The sequence below is a fragment of the Leptopilina heterotoma genome, unplaced genomic scaffold (assembly GCF_015476425.1).
Source record: "Leptopilina heterotoma isolate Lh14 unplaced genomic scaffold, ASM1547642v1 Lhet_116, whole genome shotgun sequence".
NCBI classification, from domain to species: Eukaryota; Metazoa; Arthropoda; class Insecta; order Hymenoptera; family Figitidae; genus Leptopilina; species Leptopilina heterotoma.
The window spans coordinates 49,314-62,766 of NW_025110835.1; the positions used below are offsets into that span (position 1 = coordinate 49,314).

The window sequence follows — 13,453 nt, forward strand, 5'->3', positions numbered from 1 at the left end:
ATAATTAAATTTCTGGAATCAATTGTTCTTAAAATTTCAAATTGAAACCTTTGAAAAATTCATCTATTTATGAAGATTGTAAACGCAACTCTTTTGAAATTTTTAAGAAAAATTATTTATTAAATAATTTATAAATAATAATTTTACGATAGTTCTTCAAGAATTAAGTTATTTAATATAAGTTATTTCTTATAAATTCTAAAAATCTAATTTTTCCCGTACTTTTAACAAAATTCTCTTACTTTTCCCTTATTTCCTTGACCAATTCTAATTTCCCTGAATTCCCTGACCTGTGGCAACCCTGTTTTTATATCAAAATTTCGCTTTGTTGCACTTTTTCCCCAATTTGTAAAATACTTTTACAAAATTTAATATATATTCTCTCTCGGTGTAGAAATATACCAATACTTATCGAACATCTGAAAATTTTTTAAATTCTATATGTAATAAGTTACAAAATATAATCTATAATTAATAAAAAATAAACCCAGTAAGTAACAGTAGTAAAAAAAATTATCGTAATTTAAGGGAGATTTCCATATTATTTCTGTTTGCAAAAAGAAAAAAAAATTGGAGATGCCGGGGATCGAACCCGGGGCCTTTCACATGCAAAGCGAACGCTCTACCACTGAGCTACATCCCCGATTTGTTTTAAAACCCGAAAGTTTTCGATTCGACTTACCTGAGAAATAAACCAAAACGTTTGTGAACAAAAGGTCCCTCATCATTCTCAGAAAATTATTCCCGAACTTAATTGTCTCAAGTATTTCAATACTGAACCAACAGAACGAACTTCTCTTTGAAATTTACAAATTCAGAATGTATATTTGCAAATATTTTTCAATTAACAGAAACTAAATGTCCTCTATATATAATTTTTTGTGAAATATAACGTAAATAAATTGAATTTTAATTTTCGATAAATGAAAAAACTTTCTTGACCGCACGAATAAGAAGAAAGGTGAGTAGTATTATGGTCTCAAGATAATTAGGGAATGATATTCGAGATAAGGGTTAAGATACAAGAGATGCGGAGGAAGCAGTATTTTTTTGATTTTACTGACCAGTTAAAAATACCCAGTTGTGTGGAATCTTTAAATCGTGAACATAATCTGGCGAGGCTTCCGTCCCCGAGAATCCGAGGACTCTTAACTTGTTTTTGGCTATGGAGAGGGTCTTTGTCATCGCACACAGCGGGTGTGCGAGAGAAAAGACGAGAAGGATTCACTTCGATATCAAAAAGCCATTGCCCGGAATTCCCTTTCGAACCGAGCATCCTATGTTTCTACACGATCTTCTCGATATGCCCTCGCTCTCATCCCTCTTTTTCTCCCTGCGTTCAAGTACCAAGCACACACTCTCGATGGTGAACCTGCGGGTCCATAAGGTACACATTCAGTCTCACTCGACTAGCCAGGAATTCTCGATCTCTTCTCTCTCCTTTCTCTTGAATTCTTCTTCAACTCGCTCTATATATATTTTAGTGAGACGGAGGACATATTTCGACCAGGGCGTCCTATTTATTTTACCACGACGACGAAAAGAGAGGAGAGAGAGAGAGAGAGATAAAAAATGTAGATTGCTCCAAGTGAACGTTAGAAAGAGAGAAAACGAGAGTGAGACTTAGTTTGGAGATTAAATTCTCCCTCTTTTTTTTGAGACTAAGTTATGCATTTCGGTCAGCCCTCTCCTTTTCTTAGGGTCTTATCTTTGGGGCATCTTCCCTCCGGGGAGCATATAAGGTCCATAGAAAACCGAGAGAATGCCAAACGCTCTGTTTCTCTGGATCGCTCTTTTGAACCTCCGATTAAAATACTCTTTCTCTCTCTCTCTCTCTCACACACACACTCTTTTTCTCTCGGCGGTATCAAATGAGATGTCACTCTTTCCGTGCGACCTCTCTTCTAAATAGTTGTCCAAATTGCTCTTAAGTACGTCGCGTTTTTCAGTCTCTTTATAAATTTGTGTCTCTAACTTTTTCACAGATAGCACACACTGTGTTGTTTTTTCAAGGAATTTCTCATATATATGTCGACAAGGTGGATGTTAATTTTCAAAGAAACAAATGACACTGAATTTAATTTCGACCTCTCGATTAATTATTATCAAACACGCACGGCTAAGGCTGGATATTCAAAAATGGATATTTAAGAGAAAGATGCTATCTTCTAACATCTGGATACTAACGATCAATGTCGAGTATATTCTTTTTGTATAACAATAATTGTAAAAATTGTAAAATATTACATGATCATCATATTTCAATTACTTACAAATTATTTACAAATTTTTCTATAATAATTCGATTATTTTCATAAATAATAATAATTATTCAATAAATTATTCATTTTTGTATTTGAATAATTGAATTCTCGTTAAATTTTCTAATAAAAATTTATTTAAATATGAATTTCAGTTAAAGTTTTAGATAATAATTGAATTATACTTAAAAATGAAATTATTCTTAAAAATTTTATTAAAATTCGTCAAAAGAATTTAATTATTTAAGTTGAAAATTCTTTATGAGAATTAAATTTAAAGAAACATTCAATTACTCCAAAAATTATTTAATTTTGTATGTAAATAATTGAATTCTCCCAGAATTTTCTAATAAAAATTGATTTAAATATAAATTTTAGTTAAAATTTTAGATAATAATTGAATACTTAAAGAATTATAGCACGAATTTTTATAAATAATATTTGTAATAACAGTTACAGACATTCAATTATTTTTAATAGTTTTCTCGAAAAATGAAATTATTTTTCAAAAATTTATTAAAATTCGTCAAAAGAATTCAATTATTATAAAATTTGTTAATAAAATTTGTTATGAGAATTAAATTTTAAGAACCATTCAATTATTCCATAAATTATTTAATTTTGTATTTAAGTCATTGAATTCTCGTAGAATTTAATTTTTAATAATTTTTACAAGAATTGTATTATTTTTAATACAATTTTAATCAAATTTCTCGAGAAAAAAAATTATTCTTAAAAATTTTATTAAAATTCGTCAAAAGAATTTTGTTTTGTATTTAAATAATTGAATTCTCGTAGAATTTTCTAATAAAAATTAATTTAAATATGATTTTTAGTTAAAATTTTAAATAATAATTAAAGCATTATAGCATGAATGTTTAGAAATAATTTAAAATAATTTTTACAGGTATTCATTTATTTTTAATAGTTTTCTTGAAAAATAAAATTATTTTAAAAAAATTTATTAAAACTCTTCAAAAGAATTCAATTATTATAAAATTTTTTATGAGAATTAAATTTTAAAAAACATTCAATTATTCCGTAAAATAATTATTTTTGTATTTGAATAATTTAATTCTCGTAGAATTTGCTAACAAAATTTGACTTAAAAAAATTTTTCAGTTAAAATTTTAGATAATAATTGAATATTAAAAGCATTATAGAATAAATTTTTAGAAATAATTGAATTTTGAAAATGTTTTTAATTAAAATCTTTGAAAATTTGAATTTTTCATACTTTTTACTAACAATTCTGTAGAATTAATTTTTTTGAAAAAGTTTAATGGAATTTTCTTAAAGTTTTTATTTTCTAATATATATTTAATTGAAAAATGTCAGAATAATCGAAATCTCATAAAATTTGAAAAAATTGTAAACAAAAAGATTTGAAAATTCTCAAAGAACTTTTTAAAAAATTAAGTATTAAAAATAATTGATTTAAAGAAGAATTTTAGTTAAAAATTCTAGAAAATAATAATTGAATTAAAATGATGAAAATTATTTTGAAGAAGTAACAGAAACAATATTCATAAATAAAATATATAAAAAAATGATTTAATCACTCGGTCATCTTTAATTATTGTAAAACATGAAGAAATCGATCACTTCGAGTCGAAGACTCGGTGTTATCGATATCTTCATGTTTTACAATATTATTCTAATAATTTGTTGAATTTCAAAAAGGTTTGAATTTGAATGTTTTGAAGAATTTTAATTCCTACAGAAAAATAATAATGATTAAATATTTATTTAAAAATAAAGTTATTAGTCTTTTTGCATAATTTTACAATTAAAGAAATCTGTAAATAAAAGTAATAGTAGAACACTTTTTTGTGTACCTAATAATTTTTAGAGTGAACCATAATATTTTTTAGAGTCAGGGAGAAAGTTAAAATTTTGTCTGGAAATCAGGGAAAACAAAATTAAATCTTTATGGCCACCCTGATTGAGTATTTGTAAAAATTTATTTGAGTTATTTAAATGGGTAAAAAAAATGTTTATATTCTTGAAATTAACGTTTGAATTTGTTCAAAAATTTATTCGATTCTTTTTTGTTTATAGAAGCGGAATTAATTCTTTTTGTTGAATCAGAGATCTGAATGAAATTATAGTATGGAGGTTAATAGAATACGTAACGGAAAAGATGGCTTCTTGTTTTGCCTAAGTAAAAAAGAAATGTATACAAAATTGATCAATTTTGATCACGAATCAATCTCGATGATTATATCGACCATAGCTGATCGGACTCTTTCTATATAGATCATTTTCTAACCACGACGAGCTTCCTATACTTGAAAGGAGTAGAAAAATTTCCATAGGGTCCATGAGAATGTGTTTTTTGAAACAAAAGTCATCGAACTACAAATGAGCCTCGGGCAATTACAATAATTTTATTTTAATACACAAAAGGAGTCACAGTATAAGGAGAAAGAAATGGTAATAAAATAAATTATTTAAGTTGAAACATGAAGAGTGGAATGCGAAAATGGAAAAAAAGGATTGACCTAGAAAAACATTTTTGTATCATGAGAGAAGAAGAGAGGGAGATAGAAGGGATTTGGTCGTTGTATAATATCACTTGGAATACATGAGACTGAGAGGAAACCTGCCGCGCGTAATGAGCACCGGTCTTATGGTCGCATGGTCGTGATCTCACCGTGCGAAAACAAGTGCCGATCGCTCCAATTACCCCGAGCCTGAGCCCCCGCGAGGATAGCATGCTGCATCCAAGAAAAACATGGAACTTCGTAGCCGATACAAGAAGTCGGTAAGCTACATGCCAACCGTGCGAGGGTTAAGCCTCCATCGTGTGCACGACAACGACGACGACGACGACGAGGAGGCGACTTTGCGAAAGGAATCAAGCACGTCGTCCTTCTTGAGACTCCTTCTTCGTCCTTCCCGCGTTTCTATCCTCACTCAAGGAACGGGATTCTCCGTTCTTACACATCTTCCGGGAACGAGAAGACTGCGGATTTCTCTAATAGTAACGATGCATGTCGAGTGGATAAATCTAGATTTTATCTTATTTTTCCAATTTTACAATCTATACACACACACACACTCGTCTGCCAAGATAAAATTATTTCCCTCCTTCAAATTGTTCAATGTTTTCCACACAAAATGTTTGTTGTTCTTCAACTCCGCATCAATCAGTATAATTTGACTTTATTTTTAAGCTGTTTTTCGCATATTTTTTCTTATAATTTTTACTGTACACAATAAAACAAGGGAGTTAAATTTTTTAACTCCCCAGGGGATTCTTTAAAAGTCGCACAAATTTTAGAGTTAAAACGAAGGGAGTTTAGAAATTTAGACGAAGGGAGTTGAAATTTACACAGTAAAAATAACAAGTTATTAAATTAATTCTCTTTTGGAGTTGATTTTTAACTCAAAAAATTTAACTCCTAACTAACTAAAAACTAACTAACTAACTAATTTAACTCCTAACTTTTTTTATTGAGTTGACACTTCATAAATTTTTTACAGTGTAATAGTAAAAATTATATTGTTACACTGTTAAAAAATTTAGGGAGTTGACGATCACTCGAGTTGGGAGTGAAATTATTCGAGTTAAAAATCGACTTTAAAAGGGAGTTAATTATTAAATTAACTCCCTTTTGGAGTTGATTCTTATTTTTACTGTGTAAATTTTAACTCCCTTAGCTTTAACTCCCAAATGGGTGCGACTTTTATAGAATCCCCTGGGGAGTTAAAATTAAACTCCCTTTTTTTACAGTGTAGGATTTTATCCCCAGCGGTAATTATTCAGGGTTGCCACGCTTTTGCTCTTTTCAAACTTCCTGACTTTTCCATGTTTTCCAGGTTAAAAAACGGAATTTTTCCAGGTTTTTAAAACAAAAATTATTCCAAAACATCAATAACTTCATTTTTAAATAAATATTTAATCATTATTATTTCTTCATATAGAAATTAAGATTATTCATTTCTAGTAAAAAGATCTTTGAGAATTTTTAAATTCATTTGTTTACAATTTAATTTTACAAAATTTCGATTTTTCTGACATTTTTCAATTTAATATTTTAGAAATTAAAAATTTCAAATAATTAAAAAAAAATTTCATTAAATTTTTTGAATAAATTAATTCTACAGAATTCTTAATTAAAACTATGAAAAGTTCTAATTTTCAAAGAATTTGAAACCTTTCGAAAATTCAATTATTTCTAAAAATCCACCGATATAATGCTTTCAATATTCAATTATAATCTAAAATTTTAACTGAAATTCATTTTTAAATTAATATTTATTAGAAAATTCTACGAGAATTCAATTATTTAACTGCAAAAATAAATATTTTGTTAAATAATTAAATGTTTCTTAAAAATTGAATTTTCATAAAGAATTTTAGCAACAAATTTTTAAATAATTGAATTCTCTTGACAAATTTTAATAAAAATTTTAAGAATAATTGCATTTTCGAGAAATTTGATGAAAATTTTATTAAAAATAATTGAAATTCGGCCAAGAAAATTAATAAAATTTTTGAAAATAATTGAATTTCGGAGAAAATATTATTATTTATAAATATAATTGAAATTTTGACGGGAATTTTTGTAAATTTTTGAACCTAATTGGATTTTTGCGAAGAAAATAATTGAATTCTTGAGACGAACTATATTAAATTTTCTTTTTAAAAAATTGAATTCTTTTGTATTTATTGAAATAGTAGACTAGTTGAAAGTAATTCAATTTTGCCAAATTTTATTAAAATTATTTTGAAAAAAATTGAATTGTTACGAAGAATTTCATTAAAATTTTTGTTCATAATTTAATTCTTTGAAGAAATTTAATGAAAAATATATTGGAAATTATACTCAAATTGTAATAAATAAATTGTAGCAAAGGTTTTTAAAATAATTGAATTTCTTTGATAAATTTTAATAAAATTTTTAAGAATCATGACATTTTTCGAGGAATTCCATTAAAATTGCATTAAAAATAATTGAAAGTCTGCGATGAGTTTTATTATGTATTTATGAAAATAATTGAATCCCTGTAAAAAATGTTATTATTTATAAAAATAATGGAATGATAATTTATGAAAATAATTTGTAGATAATTAAATTCCTGTAAAATTTTTATTATTTATGAAAATAATGAAATGTTTGCGTAGAATTTTATTAAAATCTTGTTTAAATAATTGATTTCATTTGGGGATTTTTATTGAAGTAGTGGATATTAAAAATCATTGAATTGAGGAAAGTTTTTTAAAATAAATAAAATTTTTCCAAGAATTGTATTAAAATTTTTAAAAATAATTGAATTTATGAGAAGAATTTTACTACTTTTGAAAATAATTGAATTTCTGCAATCATTTGTAATTATGCTTCAAAATTCAATTTGTTTTATTGTTTTTAACTAAAATTCTTCTATAAATCCATTATTTTCAATAATCAATTAAATGTATATATTAAAAAATTTAACTAATTTCAGAAGAAATTTAGTTATTAAATTTTTTTTTAAATTTCTAATTAAATTCATTTAAAATTGAAATTTTACAAAATTTCAAATCTAAATCTTTTGAAGTTCATCTTCTTCTAAAAATTGTAGACGCAACTCTTTTAAAATTGAATTAATTTTTAAATATTTAGGTGAAATTAGATTTCAAGAATAAACACAATAACTTTAGAAAACAACAATTTTTCAGGATTTCGAGCAAAATTCCCTGACATTTTCAAGTTTTCCAGGTTTATTGGTAATTTTTCTGAAAATTATAAGAGATGACAAATGATCCTAAAGTTCTGAACGTTCAAATGAACGAGGTTGCTTGGTAATCCTGCGATAAATATTTGTAAAAAAAAGAAATTGAATTCAATTTAAGGTGAAAAGAGCGTGAAACGAATATTTTAAAGGGAAACAAGAGATGAGAGAGGAAGATCAGAGAAATCTGGAAGAGATCACTTGAGTACCAGTATTTGCACTTCTTTCATGTTGATAGATATCTTCCAATCCAATTGTACAAATAGCTGAAAGATAAAATCAGCGCAGACACAACTCTCGTTGAATTGTACCAGGCGCTCGATTCTCAATAAGTCTTCGAAACAACGAAAAGTCTTTAAATCTTTTTCAGGAAACGCGATGAGAGAAAAGAATTTATACTTGTGATGAAAAGTATATTTCAGATAAGCGGCATGATATTGTAAGAAACAGAAGATATAATAAAGAAAATTAATAAATGTTTTAATACAGCGTGTATTGTTGAGATTACCAGACTGAAGAAGACAAGTAATTACAAGAAGAATATTTATGAGACATGGATGGTACATGGAAGAACCTCCTTGTATACTGTGTGTGATGCACCTTCGCGAGGTCGCGTCCTCCCTCGTTGAAAGAGAGACATGAAATTAACTTTCTAGCTTGCTATATTCAAAAGATCCAGATCCAATGCTCCTCTCGCAGTTAGTTTCCCAGCATCCAAGAGGATGCCCCAAGGCCCTGGTATATACCAAATTTATTAATATCTCCGGACCTAATTAACGTCGCTCTCGAAAGGTTTCATCTGCCAGGATTTTACGATCGACCAAATGACGCCTTTGCCTCAGTATAAATTCAATTCATTCTTGATTAACAATTATTGTTCATTCAATTTCACTTCTCGCGATTTGATTCATTTCAATTTCTCGCAATGCCGTAATAAAAGAGGTAATTTTTATACATGCGGATACCAACCGCTGCTTTATTAAGATGTCATAAATGTTTCGAGGGAGAAAAAAATTCCTAACTAATTATTAATATAATGATAATTCACACAAACGAATGACAAGCAAAACAATAAATAATGGGATGAATAAAACGAAACCCAAATAATAAAATTTCATTTTAAGAAATTTAAAAAAAAGTTGACAGAAAAATTCTCTTTTGTTTTATTTTAAAAATCAAATGATTCATAAATTATGAACGTTTAAATAAAGAACTAATTTTATATTAAAAGTATTTTCATAAATTGCCGATTGCAATAAAAATTAAATACTTCTGATAAACTATAACCTAACATTTCTCTGATTTACCTGACCAGTTTCATTTTCCCTGATCTTTGGTTCAAATTCTTGTTAGAATTTGATTTTCCATGATAAATTTCTCGACACACTATGAAGTGCGTGAAGAGAAGGGATTAGTGAATTCAAGTGCGGCGACTATTGCAAAATAAATTCTTAATTGATTCGACTAATTAATAAGTTAAATCAACCGAGACATTTTCAAGTACAACTTAATCAAGTTACTACGTCTGATTAATTAGTCAAATCAATTAGGTAAAATCGATATCTCAGTATCCATTGATATTCGAATGATTTTTATTTTAACTTTCGTCTAATGATATTCGATATTAACAATGCAAATAAAATCGAAATGATGTAAATAAATTTTTAAGCCGAGAAAAGTAGGCAAAGATGAAAACAACGATAAAAACAGAAAAAGAGCGAATAGAAAGCATGGTTTATTAATGATTCACAAAGTTTGAACGTTCAAGTGAACGAAATATTTTTCATAAATATATTTGTGACGCTCGTCGAAGAAAAAAAACAAAAAATTTGAGGTTAGGTTTGTAGTTTTTGAAATTAAAATAAATAAAAGAGAACAGCTCTAACTTTAAACCAATGAATTTTAAATCGTCATTCCTTAAAAATAATTAATAAAACTACAATTTTCGTTTTCAATTAAACAGAGAAACTTGTAGAAAAAAGTAAAAATAATGTAAACATAACCATAAAGTGAGTTGATATTAGGTACTTTTCTTTGGAGCGCGTTACATTTTCATAAACTGATTGCAATTACAATAAAAAATTTTTATTTAACATTTAGAAACTTTAAATTAATTTTTTTGATACGTGACTTTATGCTTCAGTAATTAGTAAAAAATATCTAATTACTAATAATTAGTAAATAAATAACTACAAAAAATAGTCAAATTTCACTAATTCAAAGTATTCAAAAATTTCAATTATTTTTAAATAACCAGGGTTGCAATAAAAATTTAATTTTGTTTTTCCCTGATGTTTCTCTGATTTCCAGAAAAAATTTAGACTTTTCCCCTAACCCTAAAAAATATTCTGATTTACTCTAAAAATAATTAGGTATCCAAAAAAATGTTTTATTAGAATTATTTACGAACTTCTTCACTTGTAAAATTATTCGAAAACACCAATAAGAATTTTTAACTAAAATTCTTCTTTAAATCAATTATTTTTAATAATTTTTGAAAAAGTTCTTTGAGAATTTTCAAATTCATTTGTTTACAATTAATTTTACGAAATTTCGATTATCTCGAAATTCTTCAATTAAATAAGTATATATTAGAAAATAAAAACTTCAAATCATTTTAAAAAACTTCCATTAAACTTTTTCAAAAAAATTAATTCTACATAATTGTTAGTTAAAAGTATGAAAAATTTAATTTTTCAAAGATTTTAATTTGAAACCTTTTCAAAATTCAATTATTTCCAAAAATTCATCTTGTAGTGCTTTTAATATTAAATTATTATCAAAAATTTTAACTAAAATTCATTTTTAATCCAACTTTTATTAGAAAATTCTACTAAAATTCAATTATTTAAATAATTTAAATAATTTTATCAACAAAATTTTTAAATAATTGAATTTTTTGACGAATATTAAAAATATTTTTAAAACTAATTCCATTTTTTCAAGAAATTTGTTTAAATTGTATTAAAAATAATTGAAATTTAGCAATGAGTTTTATTATTTATGAAAATAATTGAATTATTGCGAAGAAATTTATAAAAAAATTTTGAAATAATTGAATCCCTGTTAAATTTTTATTATATATAAAAAAAAATAAATGTTTGAGTAGAATTTGATTAAATTTTTTTTTAATAACTAATTGAATTCTTTTGGAAGATATTAATACAATTTTTAACAAAAATTACATTTTTCAAGGAACCCGATTGAAATTATATTAAAAATAATTGAAATTCTGCAATGAGTTTTATTATTTATGCGAAAATAATTGAATTATTGTGAAGAAATTTATAAAAAATTTGTAAATAATTGAATACCTGTAAAATTTCTATTATTTATGAAAATAATTGAATATTTGAGTAGAATTTCATTAAAATTTCTTATTTTTTAAAAATAATTGAAATTTTGCAAAGAATTTTATTAAAATTTTAGAAAGTAATTAAATTTTGGAGAAGAATTTTCTTATTTTTTTAAAGATAATTGAAATTTTGCAAAGAATTTTATTAAAATTTCATGCAGTAATTGAATTTCGGTGAAGAATTTTCTTATTTTTTAAAGATAATTAGCAAAGAATTTTATTAAAATTTCAGAAAGTAATTGAATTTCGGAGAAGAATTTTCTTATTTTTTAAAGATAATTGAAATTTTGACGAGAATTTTAATAATTGAAATTTTGCAAAGAATTTTATTAAAATTTCATAGAGTAATTGAATTTCGAAGAATTTTCTTATTTTTTAAAGATAATTGAAATTATAACGAGAATTTTTTAAAAAATGTTGAACATATAATTGAATTTCTGCGAAGAATTTTATTATTTTTGAAAATTATTGAATTTCTACCAACATTTATAACTTCTTTAAAATAAATTTTTTTTAGTGTTTTTAACTAATTCATGTTTAATTTTATTCTACTCTAAATACATTATTTTCAATAAATTATTAAATATTAAAAAATTTAACTATTTTCAGAAGAATTGGACTAATTTAAAATTCAGTTAATTTTGAAACATTTAAGTAAAATTATTCATTGAATAATTTATAAGTAATAATTTTATGATAGTTCTTCAAGAATTAAGTTATTTAGTTAAACAATAAAGAAATTATTGTCATAAATAGAAAAAATTGAAGGTTTTTTATTAGAATTCGTGGTAATTGCATAGTTTATGAATTCTAAAAATTTAATTTTGTCCAGTACTTTTAATAAAAAATCTCTGACTTTACCCTGACCAATTTTACTTTCCCTGATATTTCCCTGTAAAGAAGAACAACAAACCAATTTTCCTTAATCATTTTACTAAAATAATAACGATATACTTGTGAGTGTAAAGAGGGTTTTAATAACACCTCTTCAAAATCACTGTCAATTACGTAATAAGGCGCTGAACGAATTTCAATCACAAATAATCTGAACGATCTTAAACTGTTATTAGCCGCACCTTTCGATATTTATGAGAGCACATACAATGAACAACGGGACCGGTTTGTTACGGTTTTCTCACTGAGAAATAGTAATTAGAGCGGATTTTGTGTTGACTGATCGGGGTAGGGAATAAATTTTTAACTCTTCATTAAACAACCTCTTGAACTCTTTCCCCCTTTTCCTTCTCTAACTTTTCCCGCATCTTTTCCATCACCTTTCTTTTTCCTTCCCTCTTTTCCTCTTACACGCAGTGTCTATAGAGAACGCTCGCACTAAAGTCCAATTCATTCAAAATCAATGACTCCCTCGCGATAAAATCAACTAGATAAATTAAAATTAATTGTGAGATTAAATTGTACTCAATATATAGTGAAGATGGAAATCATAAGAACATTTTAATTTACTTGAACCTGTCGACATATTTATCAAGGTGTCGACATTCTCTGACTCGAAAGCAAAAGGTGATCTTGCAACACCAAGGAGAGCATTTATCGCCTGTCTTTCCTACTTTTTTTTTCTCTTCTCTCATTTGGTTCTCCTTAGCATTACGAAATTCTTGCTTTGGATGTCCTCTTGATATGTCATATAATGAATGTCGGCATCGCGTTTCTCCCGTTAAGTGGTGACGCGCGGTTCGAGATTGTCGATATTCTTGGAGAGTTTCTGGAATTTCTTGACCTCTGCGCTAGTCTTCCTTCCAGCAAAAGTGTCGGAATAGATCGTGATTGCTCACGGACCACTATGTATATACGAAACGAGCATACCACGGTGTTAAGTATCGAATCATCGAAACGAAATCATCGCCTTATTTTCTCATTTTATGAATCGTAAATTAAAACCTCAACAGCATATAATCTAGCGGTCCAATGCAACGTTTATGTAAAGTATGGCTTTCGTAAACATTCTCGTCATTTTAAATCGGAAAAATGAAAGAAATCGATGAAACTGGAACTCAGGGTTAATTCAACTAAAGCGAACAAGAAACAATACTATTACTTATACAGGCCTCGAATCGACTTGAAGACGCAAAACAATCGTTTTAGTAGTTGGTTCTAT

The 13,453-nt window shown here is 26.3% G+C and overlaps 1 non-coding gene across 1 annotated transcript; it reads right to left on the minus strand.

The window, feature by feature from the left end:
* Positions 1 to 571: 571 nt before the first annotated feature.
* Trnaa-ugc lies at positions 572 to 643 on the minus strand. Its single transcript has one exon. It is a non-coding gene; the product is annotated as a tRNA-Ala (tRNA).
* Positions 644 to 13,453: the final 12,810 nt, after the last annotated feature.